The sequence below is a fragment of the Pleurodeles waltl genome, chromosome 6 (assembly GCF_031143425.1).
Source record: "Pleurodeles waltl isolate 20211129_DDA chromosome 6, aPleWal1.hap1.20221129, whole genome shotgun sequence".
NCBI classification, from domain to species: Eukaryota; Metazoa; Chordata; class Amphibia; order Caudata; family Salamandridae; genus Pleurodeles; species Pleurodeles waltl.
In genome coordinates, this window is record NC_090445.1 from 167,888,728 (window position 1) to 167,905,260 (window position 16,533).

The 16,533-nt window shown below is 46.1% G+C and overlaps 1 protein-coding gene across 1 annotated transcript in view; it reads left to right on the plus strand.

The window, feature by feature from the left end:
* The window catches only part of CNTD1 (cyclin N-terminal domain containing 1), a 175,810-nt gene that overhangs the window by 569 nt on the left and 158,708 nt on the right, over positions 1-16,533 (plus strand). Inside the window, exon 2 of the mRNA XM_069242020.1 lies at positions 3,539-3,618. The gene's annotated coding sequence lies outside the window, so the exon portion shown is untranslated. The remainder of the gene's footprint in view (positions 1-3,538; positions 3,619-16,533) is intronic.

The window sequence follows — 16,533 nt, forward strand, 5'->3', positions numbered from 1 at the left end:
TGTACTTCTCCATAGGGACTGAATCTGGAGGCCGGAATAATGAGATGGGTGAAGAGGTAACTGTTGAGGAGGATTCGCACCAGGGTAAAACAAAAGAATACCCCTTTTTTGCGAAGGGGAAACCAACTACATCCGTCTCCATGGCCCTATCTCCATCTACTACTGTCAGAGCGCCGTTAGAGATACAGGCACCTTTATCTATAGCAAGCCTGGGCTCTACCCTTGGTGAGCTTTCTGCTCTGCATTCATCATTGGCCTCAAGTGCAGAACCTATTAGCGGTATACATGATCAGCGCAAACCGAGCTTGTGGGGCTACAGGCCCAGGAACAGCAGGGTCAGCTGCAGGATCATCAGCAAGAGTGGAGGGGGAATGGAGACACCAAGGAACACTATGTCAAAAGCATGCTTAGCACTATCTTGGCTGAGATAAGGGAGTTCAAGGTCTCGAGGGCACTTGAAATTGCTGTTCTGCATGAAAGGTTGCCTAAGATTGAAGAAAGCATAGTACAGCTTCCAGAAAGACTGAAGGCGGATGAGTATGGAATATCTGAACTTGAACATAAAGTTGTTGCTGTACAGAAAGTAGTCATCCAATTTAAAAAGCAAAAGTGTCTTTTAGAATATAAGATTGAGTAACTTGAAAAACACTCACGATGTACCAACCTGTGCATTGTATGTGTACTGGACGGGAGCCAGGGTCAGTAGGGTCCCCAATGGGTAGATCCTTTTATTAAGACCAGTGTGCTGCCCGAGTTTTCAGGGGATTTAACCATAATAAGGGTCCACTGAATCCCAGGTCAACATTCTCCTAGCTTGAAATATTCTCGCACTGTATTGGTCAGCTTCTTTGATTACCGAAGAAAGGAGCACATCTTGTCCAAGGCAATTGAGAAGAAGCAGTTTTCAACTCCGGAGATATCTCATGGTTACATCTTCTCAGGCGTGTTAGGATCAGTAGCTCATCTTTGAAGAAACATTTGAAAGATGTTAAACTAATTTAGAGCTCAGGGCTCCCAGGCATCCATAGTACAACAGTCCAAATTGAAGGTGCTGGTGAAAGGGCGATTTCAATTGTTCACTAGCTTTGAAGAGGCTCAAGAGTTTCTTCTGAAAATTTCAAATCAATAATGAATGATTTTTGCAATGGTCCTCCGAATTTAACTGCATCACATTATATAGTTGAGGGTCTATTTTTTTTTGGGGGGGGAAGGGTTTGTAGAGTCACATGTGCAGCCTGGTGCAACTTTATGACACTCTTTTTTGTTAGAGGGTGCAGGACGGGGGAAGGGGGGCAAGTACCCCCGCCTCTGCCCCCCTTCCCCAGAAGGATGTGGTGTCTGGATGGTCACTGGGATATTTTTGGGCGGGAGTTGGGGGGTACACTTATAGCAAACATTAGTAGAATCTAGAAGTATTTGAAGTATTGGTGGTCAACTATATGAAGCTTGTGGTAGTCAGAAGATGGCATTTTCATAATGGTGTGCAAGGTTAGGCTTATTTCCTGCAATATCAATGGCATTGCAAATAAGTAAAAATATGGGGGACTGAGTAGATGGTTGATGTCTGTAGGAAAGTGCCTTTTTGGCACAGTTATCCCCTCGCTTCTTGCCTGATATTGATGTTGACTTGACTGAGAGTGTGCTGGGATCCTGCTAACCAGGCCCCAGCACCAGTGATCTTTCCCAAAACTGTACTATTGTTTCCACAACGGGCACACCCCTGGCACACAGGTAAGTCCCTTGTAAAAGGTACCCAGGGTACCAAGGGCCCTTTGACCATGAAAGGTTCCCAAGGGCTGCAGCATGTATTATGCCACCCTGGGGGACCCCTCACCAAGCACATGCACACTGACTTTGCAGCTTGTGTTTGCTGGCGGGGAGAAAAAGACAAAGTCAACATGGCCCCCCTCTCAGGGTGCCATGCCTACAAACCACTGCCTGTGGCATAGGTAAGTCACCCCTCCAGCAGGCCTTACAGCCCAAGGCAGGGTGCACTATGCCACCGGTGAGGGTATTGCTGCATGAGCAATATGCCCTTACAGTGTCTAAGTCCATTCTTAAACATTGTAAGTGCAGTGTGGCCATAAAAAGTATATGGGCTGGGAGTTTGTAATTTCAAACTCCACAACTCCATAATGGCTTTACTGAAGTCTGGGAAGTTTGGTATCACACTTCTCAGCACAATAAACCCACTCTGATGCCAGTGTTGGATTTATTGAAAAGTGCACCTAGGGGGCATCTTAGAGATGCCCCCTGTATTTTAGACAAACTTCTAGTGCAGGACTGACAGGTCTGTGCCACTTCCATACAAGTTTCTGACTACATGGGGTGAGAGCTTTGTGCTCTCTGTGGCCAGAAAGTCTGCACTGGGTGGAGGTGCTTCACACCTCCCCCCTGCAGGAATTGTAACACCTGGAGGTGAGCCTCAAAGGCTCAGGCCTCTTGTTACAGTGCCCCAGTGCACTCCAGCTAGTGGAGATGCCCACCCCCTGGACAAAACCTCACTTTTGGCGGCAAGTCCGGCGGGAAAATTAGGGAAAACAAGGAGGAGTGACCACTTCAGCTGGGACCACCTCTAAGGTGTCCAGAGCTGAAGTGACCCCCTCCTTGCAAAATCCTCCATCTTGGTTTGGAGGACAGGGACCAATAGGGTTAGGTCTGTGTCCCCCTCCCCAAAGGGAGTGGACACCATAGCTATTGGCTACTGCCCTCTGACCCCTGTAATGCCCCTAAATTCAGGATTTAAGGGCCCCTCTAAACCTAGCTCATCAGATTTCTGGTGACTTCACAAGAAGAAAGAAAAAGGACTGCTAAGCTGACCTCCAGCACAGAGGACTGAAGACACAAACTGACTTGGCCCCAGCCCTACCTTCCTGTCTCCAGCTACTAAAGCCCTGCTAAAAGAAGGTGACGCATCCTGCAGGACCAGCAACCACTGAGATGCCTCAAGAGGACTGCCTGCACCCTAAGAGGGCCAAGAACACCCGTGGACTGCGGCCCTGTCCAAGAAGATACTCCAACAAAGTACTCCAGAACTGCTGAGGATCCACGAGTCCTGCACACTCTGCACCCGACGCCTGTGGCCCGTGTCTAAGTGGCCCAACCAACTAGAGCTGGTCCCCAGGTGATTATGAACAAGTGCCCACCTGGGGTTGACCCCTCCTGTCGAACACTACAACAACTGCAGCCTGAATCCGGAGGACCCCCTGACCGTGACAAAGCTGGACGAAGATTCCCAACGCCTAAAGGTACCCCTGCAACTGCAGCCCCATGGCCTTGGGGAATCCGACCTTCGGTGCAGCAACGACCAGCAGGCGGCCCCCCTCCATGTCCGGTGTCATAGGGATTTGGTCAAAGCAGGATACCAGGGCTTCTGTTATCCCTATAAAATTTCCCAAACCAGGTATGACTATTCAACTGGTCTTTATTTGTATTCCAAAGAGATTGCTACTCAGTCAATAGAGTTTGTGATATAAGTCTGTAATTATAGTCCTTTTCGTCTTTCCCCTCGGTGTGACAGTTTCTTTTCTTTCCTTAGGTCGTCAGGATTTCTCCACCATCCAGTCCTAGGTAGCCAGTGAGAGAAGGGGAGATACAAGAACAACAAGCCGTTGTCAGGTAAGGTTTTTTTTCTTTTCTCTTTTCTTTGCTCTTCTTTTATTGTTATTGGCATGCACGTAGGGGTGGGATAGTGTGGGAATCCATCTGTGAAGTATAACTATTTACACAGGGTCAGTGCTGCCCATGTGCCAGAGAAAAATAAATCGTTCTCTAATTGTGGGAGTCGCCATGCTTATACTTGTCAAACAAATGGGAGTGCCCAGAGCGTCCTTCTCTTTCATTGACTCTTGTGGGAATACTTGGGGTTATCACTGTTTGGGGCCCCAGGGTTTACGTGTCGTTTTCCCGCTGCCCTTATTCTTCTCCGGTCCCTCCAACCTTCCCCTACCAGCTTCGTGAGTTGACCCCGCAAGCGGTCATGTACCTGGTATAGCCACGTCCCTCCAGGGACGTGGCTGGCTTCTCTGTGTTCCCCGTTCCTCTCCGCTGCTCCTTGGCTCGTGTGCTCGGATCCGACTTCGTCTCAGCGTGGTCCCGCATCTCCTGGGTCCTCGCTCGCCTCCTCCTTTCGTTCTTCCTTCTCGTTTGCTCCGGCTTCCCTTTCCTTCTCTTCCGGCGTCTCAAGGGGTCGCTTGGTCCTGATGAAGTCAGCACCCTCCTCCATGTGTGTTTCTGTTATTCTTGTTCTCAAACATTGGCCAGTGTTTCGCTAGTTGTTGTGCCCTGCCACATCCAGCCTTTGGTTTCCCAGAAGAGACCCCTTGGACTTCACCTGGACGTCACCTGCAGCATCTTTGTGAACCCCGGGATCCCCTTATAGGAAAGCATTGGAAGCCCTACACTGTGTTTGCGCCCTGCACCCAGCTGCCCCTGCGCCTCTGATGGTGTGTGTTTGGTGCTGACCTATGGCCCCCCGGTGCTCCTCTAAACCCCAGGTCTGCCCTCCGAAAACACGGGCACTTACCTGCAAGCAGGCCTGATTCTGAATGCCCCCAGTCTCCATAGGAGCCCATGTTAAATCAACCTCAAATTTGACCTCCGCACCCGGCCGGCCCTGTGTTGCTGGTGGTGGGTGTTTGGGGTTAACTGGAACCCCAACCTGTGGACATCCTAACCTCCAGAGACTGGAACTGTAAGTCTTGTACTTACCTTGAAACGGTGCTAACGTTTCTTACCCCCTAGAACTGTTTCTGAAAATTGCAGTGTCAACTTTTAAAACAGATATTTGCTATTTTCTTAAAAACCATTTAAACTTGCCAAAATAAAACAAAGTGGTATTAATACATATGTTGGATACTTACTTGCAGATGTACTTACCTGCAACTTGAATCTTGTGGTTCTAAAAATAAAGTAACAAAATATATTTTTGCAATATAAAAACAATTGGACTGGAGTTAGTCATTGAGGTTGTGCTTCGTTTATTGCCTTGTGTGTGTATAACAAATGCTTTGCACTACCCTGTGATAAGCCTACACTACCACAAAAGAGAGAATTAGTATTATCTACTTTAGCCTCTGTTAAGCCTCAGGGGAACCCCTGGACTCGGTGCACGCTATATTTCATTTTGCTGTAGTATATACAGAGCCAGCTTACTACAATGTCGCTCTCCTTTGAGATGTCATTTTTACAGAAGACCTACCTCAAGAATAATTTCCCCAATGTCGTTATTCCTATGCATTATCCTCAAGCGTACTTTGCTTCGGCAGGGTTGGCAGTAAGCCGTGTTGCTATTGTCTTGGGGAGGGGGATCGATTGACTGATAAGGGAAGCAATCAGGGTTCCCCATTGTAGGTAGTTATGGCTTAAGTTGTCGCCAGCAGAAGCCCCCTGAATTTAGGTAATTCTTATGGCCCAATCACCAATGAGGTCTTTGCATTATTGCAGATTTACAACATTGCAAAGGGGGTACAATAATTGTAGGAGGGGACTTTAATTATATACAGGATCTGACATTGGCCACATTAAACAAAGCCAAACAACAGTTAAAGCCCCAAATTAAAAGAGTTATCGATACTCTGAAGCAGGACTTTCATTTAATAGATCCATGGCTCTGTGATTATCCAGGCTCTTTACAATATACATGTTTTTCACATTGTTTCCATACTGCTCACCATTTGGATTTTTAAAACTCTCCCAGTCAATTAACCCCTTCGCTGCCAGGCCTTTTCCCCCTCCTGTTCCAGGCCTTTTTTTGGCTATTTGGGGCAGTGTGCGCTTAGGCCCTCATAACTTTTTGTCCACATAAGCTAGCCAAGCCAAATTTGTGTCCTTTTTTTCCAACATCCTAGGGATTCTAGAGGTACGCAGACTTTGTGGGTTCCCCTGAAGGAGGCCAAGAAATTAGCCAAAATACAGTGAAAATTTCGTTGTTTTAAAACAAATGGGAAAAAGTGGCTGCAGAAGAAGGCTTGTGGTTTTTCCCCTGAAAATGGCATCAACAAAGGGTTTACGATGCTAAAATCACCAGCTTCCCAGCTTTCAGGAACAGGCAGACTTGAATCAGAAAACCCAATTTTTCAACACAAATTTGAGATTTTACTGGGACATACCCCACTTTTACAATTTGTTGTGCTTTCAGCCTCCTTCCAGTCAGTGACAGAAATGGGCGTGAAACCAATGCTGGATCCCAGAAACCTAAACATTTCTGAAAAGTAGACAACATTCTGAATTCAGCAAGGGGTCATTTGTGTAGATCCTACAAGGGTTTCCTACAGAAAATAACAACTGAAAAAGAAAAATATTGAAATTGAGGTGAAAAAAACATCAATTTTTCTCTACGTTTTACTCTGTAGCTTTTTCCTGCAATGTCAGATTTCGAAAGCAATATGCCGTTACGTCTGCTGGACTCCTCTGGTTACGGGGATATATAGGGCTTGTAGGTTCATCAAGAACCCTAGGTACCTAGAGCCAATAAATGAGCTGCACCCTGCAGTGCGTTTTCATTCTATACCGGGTATACAGCAATTCATTTGCTGAAATATAAAGAGTGAAAAATAGCTATCAAGAAAACCTTTGTATTTCCAAAATGGGCACAAGATAAGGTGTTGAGGAGCAGTGGTTATTTGCACATCTCTGAATTCCGGGGTGACCATACTAGCATGTGAATTACAGGCCATTTCTCAAATAGATGTCTTTTTTACACACTCTCTTATATTTGGAAGGAAAAAATGTAGAAAAAGACAAGGGGCAATAACACTTGTTTTGCTAATCTATGTTCCCCCAAGTCTCCCGATAAAAATGATACCTCACTTGTGTGGGTAGGCCTAGCGCCCGCGACAGGAAACTCCCCAAAACGTAACGTGGACACATCACATTTTTTTAAAGAAAACAGAGGTGTTTTTTACAAAGTGCCTACCTGTAGATTTTGGCCTCTAGCTCAGCCGGCACATAGGGAAACCTACCAAACCTGTGCATTTTTGAAAACTAGAGACTAAGGGGAATCCAAGATGGGATGACTTGTGGGGCTCTGACCAGGTTCTGTTACCCAGAATCCTTTGCAAACCTAAACATTTGGCTAAAAAAACACATTTTCCTCACATTTCGGTGACAGAAAGTTCTGGAATCAGAGAGGAGCCACAGATTTCCTTCCACCCAGCGTTCCGCCAAGTCTCCCGATAAAAATTATACCTCACTTGTGTGGGTAGGCCTAGAGCCCGCGACAGGAAATGCCCCAAAACGCAACGTGGGCACATCACATTTTTTGAAAGAAAACAGAGGTATTTTTTGCAAAGTGCCGACCTGTAGATTGTGGTCTCTAGCTCAGCCGGCACATAGGGAAACCTACCAATCTTGTGCATTTTTGAAAACTAGAGACCTAGGGGAATCCAAGATGGGGTGACTTGTGGGGCTCTGACCAGGTTCTGTTACCCAGAATCCTTTGCAAACCTCAAAATGTGGCTAAAAAAACAAATTTTCCTCATATTTCTGTGACAGAAAGTTCTGGAATCAGAGAGGAGCCACAAATTCCCTTCCACCCAGCGTTTCCCCAAGTTTCCCGATAAAAATGATACCTCACTTGTGTGGGTAGGCCTAGCGCTTGCAACAGGAAATGCCCCAAAACGCAACATGGACACATCACATTTTTTGAAAGAAAACAGAGCTGTTTTTTGCAAAGTGCCTACCTGTAGATTTTGGCCTCTAGCTCAGCCGGCACCTAGGGAAACCTACCAAACCTGTGCAGTTTTGAAAACTAGAGACCTAGGGGAATCCAAGATGGGGTGACTTGTGGGGCTCTGACCAGGTCCTGTTACCAAGAATCCTTTGCAAACCTCAAAATTTGGCTAAAGAAACAAATTTTCCTCACATTTCGGTGACATAAAGGTCTGGAATCTGAGAGGAGCCAAAAATTTCCTTCCACCCAGCGTTCCCCCAAGTCTCCCGATAAAAATGATACCTCACTTGTGTGGGTAGGCCTAGCGCCGCGACAGGAAATTCCCCAAAACGCAACGTGGACACATCACAAATTTTGACAGAAAACAGAGGTGTTTTTTCAAAGTGCCTACCTGTACATTTTGGCCTCTAGCTCAGCCGGCACCTAGGGAAACCTACCAAACCTGTGCATTTTTTAAAACTAGAGACCTGGGGAATCCACGATGGGGTGACTTGTGGGGCTCTGACCAGGTTCTGTTACCCAGAATCCTTTGCAAACCTCAAAATTTGGCTAAAAAAACACGTTTTCCACTCATTTCGGTGACAGAAAGTTGTGGAATCTGAGAGGAGCCACAAATTTCCTTCCACCCAGCATTCCCCCAAGTCTCCCGATAAAAATGGTACCTCACTTGTGTGGGTAGGCCTAGCGCCCACGAAAGGAAATGGCCCAATACACAACGTGGACACATCACATTTTTTCATAGAAAACAGTGCCTACCTGTGGATTTTGGCCTCTAGCTCAGCCGGCACCTGGGGAAACCTAGCAAACCAGCGCATTTTTGAAAACTAGAAACCCAGGGGAATCCAAGATGGGGTGACTTGTGGGGCTCTGACCAGGTTCTGTTACCCAGAATCCTTTGCAAACCTCAAAATTTGGCTTTAATAAACACATTTTCCTCACATTTCGGTGACAGAAAGTTCTGGAATCAGAGAGGGGCCACAAATTTCCTTCCACCCAGCGTTCCCCCAAGTCTCTCGATAAAAATGGTACCTCACTTGTGTGGGTAGGCCTAGCGCCCACGAAAGGAAATGGCCCAAAACACAACGTGGACACATCACATTTTTTCACAGAAAACAGAGGTGTTTTTTGCAAAGTGCCTACCTGTGGATTTTGGCCTGTAGCTCAGCCCCAGGGAGGGCAGGAATGGCCTAAAATAAATTTGCCCCCCTCCCCCCCGGGAGCGACCCTTGCCTACAGGATCGCTCCCCGCGTGACATTGGCGCAAAAAAAACAAATCGGCCAATCTGCCCCCAAGAGGGACAGAAATGGTCTAAATACAATTTGCCCCCCAGGGGAGCGACCCTTGCCTAATGGGTCGCTCCCCATCTCTAAAAAAACAAACCAAAAAAAAAAACACAAGCAAAAAATTTGCCCTGGCGCCTAGAGGTTTCTGCCCCCCCGGGGGGGACAGAAATGGCCTAAAATAAATCCCCCCCCCCCCCGGAGCTACCCTTGCCTACAGGATCGCTCCCCCTGCGTGACATTGTCGCCAAAAATAAAATTCCCGGTACCTAGTGGTTTCTGCCCCCTTGGGGCAGATTGGCCTAAAATCGGCCAATCTGCCCCCAAGGGTGGCAGAAATGGTCTAAATACAATTTGACCCCCAGGGGAGCGACCCTTGCCTAATGGGTTGCTCCCCATCTCTAAAAAAACAAACAAACAAAAAAAAAACACAAATAAAAAATTTGCCCTGGCGCCTAGAGGTTTCCGCCCCCCCAGGGGGGCAGAAATGGCCTAAAATAAATGTGCCGCCTCACCCCCCCAACCCCCCTCCCCGGGAGTGACCTTTGCCTACAGGATCGCTCCCCGCGTGACATTGGCGCCCAAAAAAAATCCCCGGTGCCTAGTGGGTTCTGCCCCCTTGGGGGCAGATTGACCCAAAATCGGCCAATCTGCCACCAAGGGGGGCAAAAATGGTCTAAATAGAATTTGCCCCCCAGGGGAGCGACCCTTGCCTAATGGGTCGCTCCCCATCTCTAAAAAAACAAAAACAAAAAAAAAAATTGCCCTGGCGCCTAGAGGTTTCTGCCCCCCCCCCGGGGGCAGATCGGCCTAATAACAATAGGCCGATCTGCCCCCGGGGGGGGGGCAGAAATGGCCTAAAATAAATTTGCCCCCCCCTTCCCGGGAGCGACCCTTGCCTACGGGGTCGCTCCCACTGCGTGACATTGGCGCCAAAAAAAAAATCCCCGGTGCCTAGTGGTTTCTGCCCCCCCTTGGAGGCAGATTGGCATAGCAAAAACCGGCCGGGCAGAAATGGCCTAAATACAATTTTCCCCTCCAGGGGAGCGACCCTTGTCCAAGGGGTCGCTCCCCATCTGTAAAACAAAAAAATCCCCGGTGCCTAGTGGTTTCTGCCCCCTTGGGGGCAGATCGGCCTAATCAAAATGCTGAGCATTTCTCTTTCGATCGTGCTGGAAGCTGAGCTTCCAGCCCGATGGGGGAGGCCCTGTGACAAATCAGCGCGCGCTCACGCGCTGACGTCACAGGGGGGTGGGGGTGGGTGGGGGGGGTCGGGGGTGGAAGGGGAAGGGCTTCCCCTTCCATCCCTGCCTTGGGGGGGTGGGTGGGGAGCACAGGGGGGGGGGCGCTAGCGCTCCCCCCAGTTCCCGTGCCTTGGACGAGGTGACCTACCAGTGCCTTGGACGAGGTGACCTCATCCAAGGCACCCAACTGGTTAAAAGGGCGGGCTCAGACACCAGGGTGAATGCCTTCTCTGACCACTCAGTGGTCTCCATTATGATAAGAGTTGAAAACAACTAGGAGGGAAGGCCCAGGTGGTAGGTGGGCCAGTTTCTTCTCTCTAATCAAGAGTGGCTGGAAGACATGAGGAAATTAATTATATATTTTTGGAGTCATTAGAGATACGGCTCATTATTTTCAGTTAATAAGGCTTTTAAAGACACAGCTCGGGGGCAGATTATCGCATACCAAGCTAACCAAGACAAAGAGCAGGTTTGTCAAATAGCAGAATTGCAATCCACAATAGATCATGCCCTGCAGGCAAAGGACAGGTCTACAGGTATGCAGCTTCCGTTAGAGAACTATTTAGAGAAGGCCAAGCAAAATTTGAGATTTTTTTTTATATTAGAGGAAATAAGTAACTCCAAAGCATATCAGTAACCGGTATGTGAAGAGAATCAGCAGATTGGCAAGTTTGTGGCCTGGCCAACATGGATCAAGCAGGATGCCTCGATAGTTAGGCAGCTAGAGAATCCAGCCACCCTTTAGTTAGCTACAGAGAAGGAAGAGGTGTCTCAAGTTCTCTTACAGCACTATAGAACCCTGTATTATACTAAGGGCTTGATGAAGAGTGTGGCGGTTTCTAGACCCCCAGCGCCAATCCAAAATTGGTCTCAACGCACCCTCAAAGTCCGCAGTCGTGGGGCCATTCAGCTGACGATGAGGGGGGCTGCGCAATATCATCTGGAACAACTTCAGCATGTCGGCTGTCCTGTGATTTCCTGGCAGAGAGAGACTCCCTATGACCTGTTGCAGCTTAACTGGATTCACTGTAAAACTATCATGACTGCTGCTCCTCTGCACCCCTCTTCTCTCTGCATTGCAAACCGGCTATGGGACAGAACCCGCCCAGTATCTTCTGCTTATAAAATATTGAATGTTTTAAGTTTCCCCTCGGGCTGACGGCAGCTTGAAGTAGAAAATTGCAAAAGAAGACTCAAGAATTCTGAGTTCCTTGAATAAATTGAATTCAAGTCTTAGTTTTGCCTGTGGTGTTCTGTCAGGTGAGCAACAAGGACAGTGTGCACAACATTGGGGGATATCAAGAAACTGCCCTCATTTGCTATGAAATTATAAGGTGCTATAGTAGAGAGTCAACATTAATTTAACACCCATAGCTTGCAATACTGGGTGCTAAATCTAGACCAGATAGCTTTTTCATTCTGTTCCAAAACAGTATGCTTAAAAGCTAAGGCCTTTGATTTAAAAGAGGCCCGATGATGGTTCATGACCCCTCGTTAACAAACAGAAACTCCAAATATTTGCAGTGAGCAACACTTTTGAGTTTTGTTTGGGCAAGATGTAATGCCCCTTTTAAAACAATTCTCCTGCTAAAGACCAGAACCGTCGTTTTATTGATGTCTATGGGGAGTCGCCCTCTCTCCAATAGGTCTCTAATATCGATAGAGATCTTTGCAAGTCAACAGCATTTTGATCTAATACAACTGTATCATCCACATATTGTAATAATAAAAGAGGTTGTTTCCAAAACTAGGATGGAGATGCTTTGCAAGTACAAATAGTGCTAGCAAAATCTTCGATGTATAAATCAAAAAGAATGGGAGCTAGTCCATACCCCTGTTTCAGCCATTTGTTGCTGTAAATGTTTTCTGATGATACAACCGTAAGACCTAGTTTGACTCTCACCCATGTATCGTACATAACTACACAATGGGCCTTAGAAGTAGATTCAGAATCTACCACTTTGACAATTTAGCCAATAATAGGTTTCAATCTACACTCTCAAATGCTGCTCTACAATGTGTACATGCTGTGTTTGGAGTGACCTCCAGAGTGCTTATTGATTTGTGCATCAGCACTGACAGTATGAGAAGATTGTACTCAACTCAAGTGGATGATACTGGAGAAATGACAAAAATCGTACAAAAATGGCAACCATGTTACCTGTAAGCTGGTCTTGCCTTTGAAAGATGCTGTCAGGATCTCATTGCATCCTGGGGCACATGTTGTACAAAAGGAGGACAAGCATTTGTGAACCTTTCCAGTGGAAATTGCTATCTGCAGGCACTCTGAGGTAGACCCCCTTAAAAGAGTCTGCGGCGAATCATGAGACACATATAAAGATCTACTAAAATTCAACCTGTTGGTGCCAGATATGTAATTAACTTCCCGATTTATACTTTGATTGTAAAAGGGATTTAAAAAATTCCAAAACTTACCACAGTCATTATATTTTCACACAGTAAACAAATCCAGCCACCGCTTATCAATTGCTTCAGTCTTTGTTTTCCACACTGATTTCTGAGACTTTTGTTGCTTTCTTATAACTTCCATTTCCAGTGACATGTTGCCATATTTCCTGTGGTATCTTTATGCACTCAAGTGTAGAGTGTGTTTCATTGGCCTTAAATTTCTAAAGTACCAATGGTCAGATGTCAGTTTGTTTAGCAACACCCAGTAAGCGGGATAGCTCTGTGAGGGCACCTTTTTACCTAAGTGCAAATTTAACTCGCCAATAATTGGAGTCCAAAGAGTTGGCAATAGTGCAGTAGCTGGTACAAGTGACTCACCTGACTCCTTTCTTCCGGTTTAGAAAAGCTCCTTTATAGGAAGGTTTATTCTTTCTTAGTCCTTGCTATATTAATATGTGTTATATTGGATGAAATGAAGAAAGCCTGAAGGTGTCGCAGGAGCCAAATTTAAGCTGATAGCCAAGCAGTTGGAACGCGGCAAGTCAATTGGAAAAACATGCAACTTAATCTTATTTGAAACAAAAATTGATATGCCACCAGAGGCGTGACCTTTGTTTTTGCTTTTGTGGCTAGAGTAAAACATTCCTGGAAACCATGAACTGGGAACTCAGCAAGTCGCCACGTCTCTTGGGCGCATACTTCATTTGTCTTAAAAATGCTCATTATTTATGGGCATCAAACAATTTAGAGATGCCACCTATGTCAATTGTTGGGAGAACAAGACTGAAAGAAGATGCATTAACTACAGATTATATTTTTATTAATTTTAAGAGCCCTTAAGCATCAAAATCCACGGAGGGTTCTGGAGATACAGATTTTAGAACCAATTAATAACTTTCATATCAACAGCAAACATGATCAAAGGATGCTCCGTTTGTACTGCAGTTGACAGGGATGCCTTTGTGAGTGTTCCTCCGTCCGTAGGTGAAGTGAGGCGAACTTGGGCACAAAGGTCGGCGTCCCTCGAAGTCCTCTACGTTGCAGCAGCAGGCCAGTAAACGCTGGTCTGCTGGTCAGTCTGCACCATGGTTCGGAGAAAATCCATTAGTGGGGGCTAGTGTCACTTGGGTACAACAAATCCATTCCTGGAGAACACTCCCAGGCTCAGTAGACAAGGGTACAGTTTTTGGCTATCTCGGATTTGTCCTCTTGGCTGCCCGGGTACTGGTAGCAGCAAAACTTCTGCAGTGGCTCCCAAGTTGGCGATTCGGGCAACTTCAGCTCTTGTGTCCTTGTAGCTAGTTCCAGGAGATCAGCCAACTGATCCTTGCAGTCACTTCCGTTGTTGGATGTCAGGAATCAACTTTTCCTCGAGGCAGGAGCCGTAGGCACAGTCCACTAGCCCAAAGTGCAGCAGGTGCATTCCTTCCGAACATGCAGCCGGTCTTTGTGTTGGTCAAAGATCATCTGGGCAGTGCTTCTTCGGTCCTCTCTCCAATTCCAGTGTGATCCGAGGGTCAGGGTGCAGGGGTGCCATATTTATCCCAGAAAAGTGCCCTCTGGGAACCACACTGTCACTAGCCAAGGGGCCACTGGGTCCCGCCCTACCTAGTGATAAGGTACCTGTATTGTGGTGGCTATCCCCGAATGCCACATTCTTGCCCCTTTCAAGATGGCACAACTTTTCCTCGGTCCTCAGGAGCATGGTAGCCAACCCTAGGGGTGTGACCACCTGAGGGCTGCATCACCACTGTAAAAACGGTTTGGGAGTGGGTTTCTCCTCTCTGGTCCTGGCGCAATGCTGTCTACAGGAACAAAGGCATCCTGCTTGGGAATGTTGGGTCAGGCAGCCCATCAAAGCTGGCTTCCCCTCTGAAGCTCGCCTCTGGACTAACCCTACCCCCCACCTCACTGAGTGGCCATCCTGGCAAAGGAGGAGACACCTTACTGCTGAAGTACTTCCTTTGTTCCTGAGCCTGGGAGTCATTCACACTTCTCCCTAGGCAGTCAGAAAGCTGTCTGTGTGTGCCTTTGTGAGGCTACTGGATGAGCAAAGCACAAAGTGGCAATATTTCTAAAGTTGCCTGTCATTAATAGTGACATTAATTTTGACCTGGCCATCAGGTCCCATTTAATGCCATAATTAATTGATCCCTTACATGACCCAGTTTGGTAGTCTCAGTCAAAAGTTAACCAGGTTGGGAATCCACCCTGTAACTCTGTGTCAGCCAATGGGGCTACCAACTTTACCCACAGCAAAATGACAATTTGGAAATGTTGCTGTTAAGACATATCGAAAAACATATGTTTTATTTAACAAAATAAATACAGCTCCTTGCTATAGAGCTCCATAAGCCTTCCTTATGGGATACACATATAATGTTAAGGGGGGGTAAGGTGGCTTTGCAATTGGTTTACATAGCAAAGTCTAACTGGCAATGAAAACACAGTTGTTCTAGTCTGCAGTGGCAGGCTGAGAGCCATTTTGTACCTTGTCACATGAAGGGTGGCACAACCAGTGCTGCAGCCTTGAGTGGACAGTCTGACGACCATGCCCTGGGTATCCTGTTTACCATACACTAGGGACTTATATGTAAGTCAGGCCTTGCCAATTTGGCATATCCTATTCAACATGTAATTTGTATGGGGTTAAAACACTGGCACTGACGTCTGGTTAGCAGAGTCAAAAAACCAGCAGCATCAGTCCAAACTTGTTGGGGTGAACATGCAAAAACAGGCATTTTCTTACAACTTAGTTTCTGTTGAGGGAGGCATGGCCACTATATTTGTTTTATTATTAGTGTTATAGTGCACTGATTGCAGCTTTTGATGGATGTTTTACTGGTGACTTTTTTGTTATTTTTTCTAAATTAGGGAGGTTTCCTGCATCACAGTGAAGCACAAAATTAGAACTTGAAGAGGGCCTTATGGTGTTTTCTTTTTTGTGTTCAAAACTTGGCTGTACTTGAGGAGTACATGCAAGTGACTTCAGACCATATATGAATAGTTAATTTTTTTTTTTTTTTTAGTCTCTTACAATTGTTTTGTCAGTTGTGATGAAATAGTAAGCGATGTGCTATTTCTATCATTCAGAGGAGAAACAGTTCACAGACCCTCCCCCATATCAATATTTAAATGCTAAGAGTGAGTTACATTAACAAGTTCTAACTCCGAATTCACCAACTTTAAATTTGAGGAGTTTTCATACAAATTGAGATTCCAATTTGAAATGTTGATGTCCTCTAGAAGACTGTCAAGTGTTTTAGGGAGTGAGGCAAGGTTGTCAATGATCAGTGAGTATGAACAGATCTTTATCAGAATATTTGCTTCACTACTCGCCCACATTGTAAGATCTTTCAATCGTCCAAGCTTGAAGCCGATGCTGTCAGCACAGTCAGCTAATTCTTGCAGTCAGTCAATCTTTATTCACATTCTGTCAGCATGCAATGAGACTACATTGACCTTTGCCTCTAAGGTTGAGTTAACTGCACTCCAGATTTGGACCTGAGGGATACCGGTGAGATGTCTGTGAACTTAGTGGTTCAAAAAGGAGAAAGAATTGAGGGAGATGAGCTCAGAATTAAATGTTACATTTTTTTGTGGGTCAATATTATGGCATTTGTCAGCCAGCCATTTAAAGGTGGCCTGTACGTCTAACTCCAGAGGAGTTAGATTAATGGTACAGAATTTGTTTTCTGTTAACACCACAGGAGAGAGTAGAATTAGTTACCACCAGAATCCGGCTGTGAGTCATCCAGCTGCTCATCATCAAATGTGTCAAGGGAAATATCTTTTAAGATTTTTTTGACTACCAGGGCACAATCCCCTGAAACACCCCTCTGATTAAACTGATGATGAATGTCAAATATAGAATGAGCTTAAGAGAAGTCTGCGAGGAGAGTTGGATTCTCAAGTCTCAATTTCTTG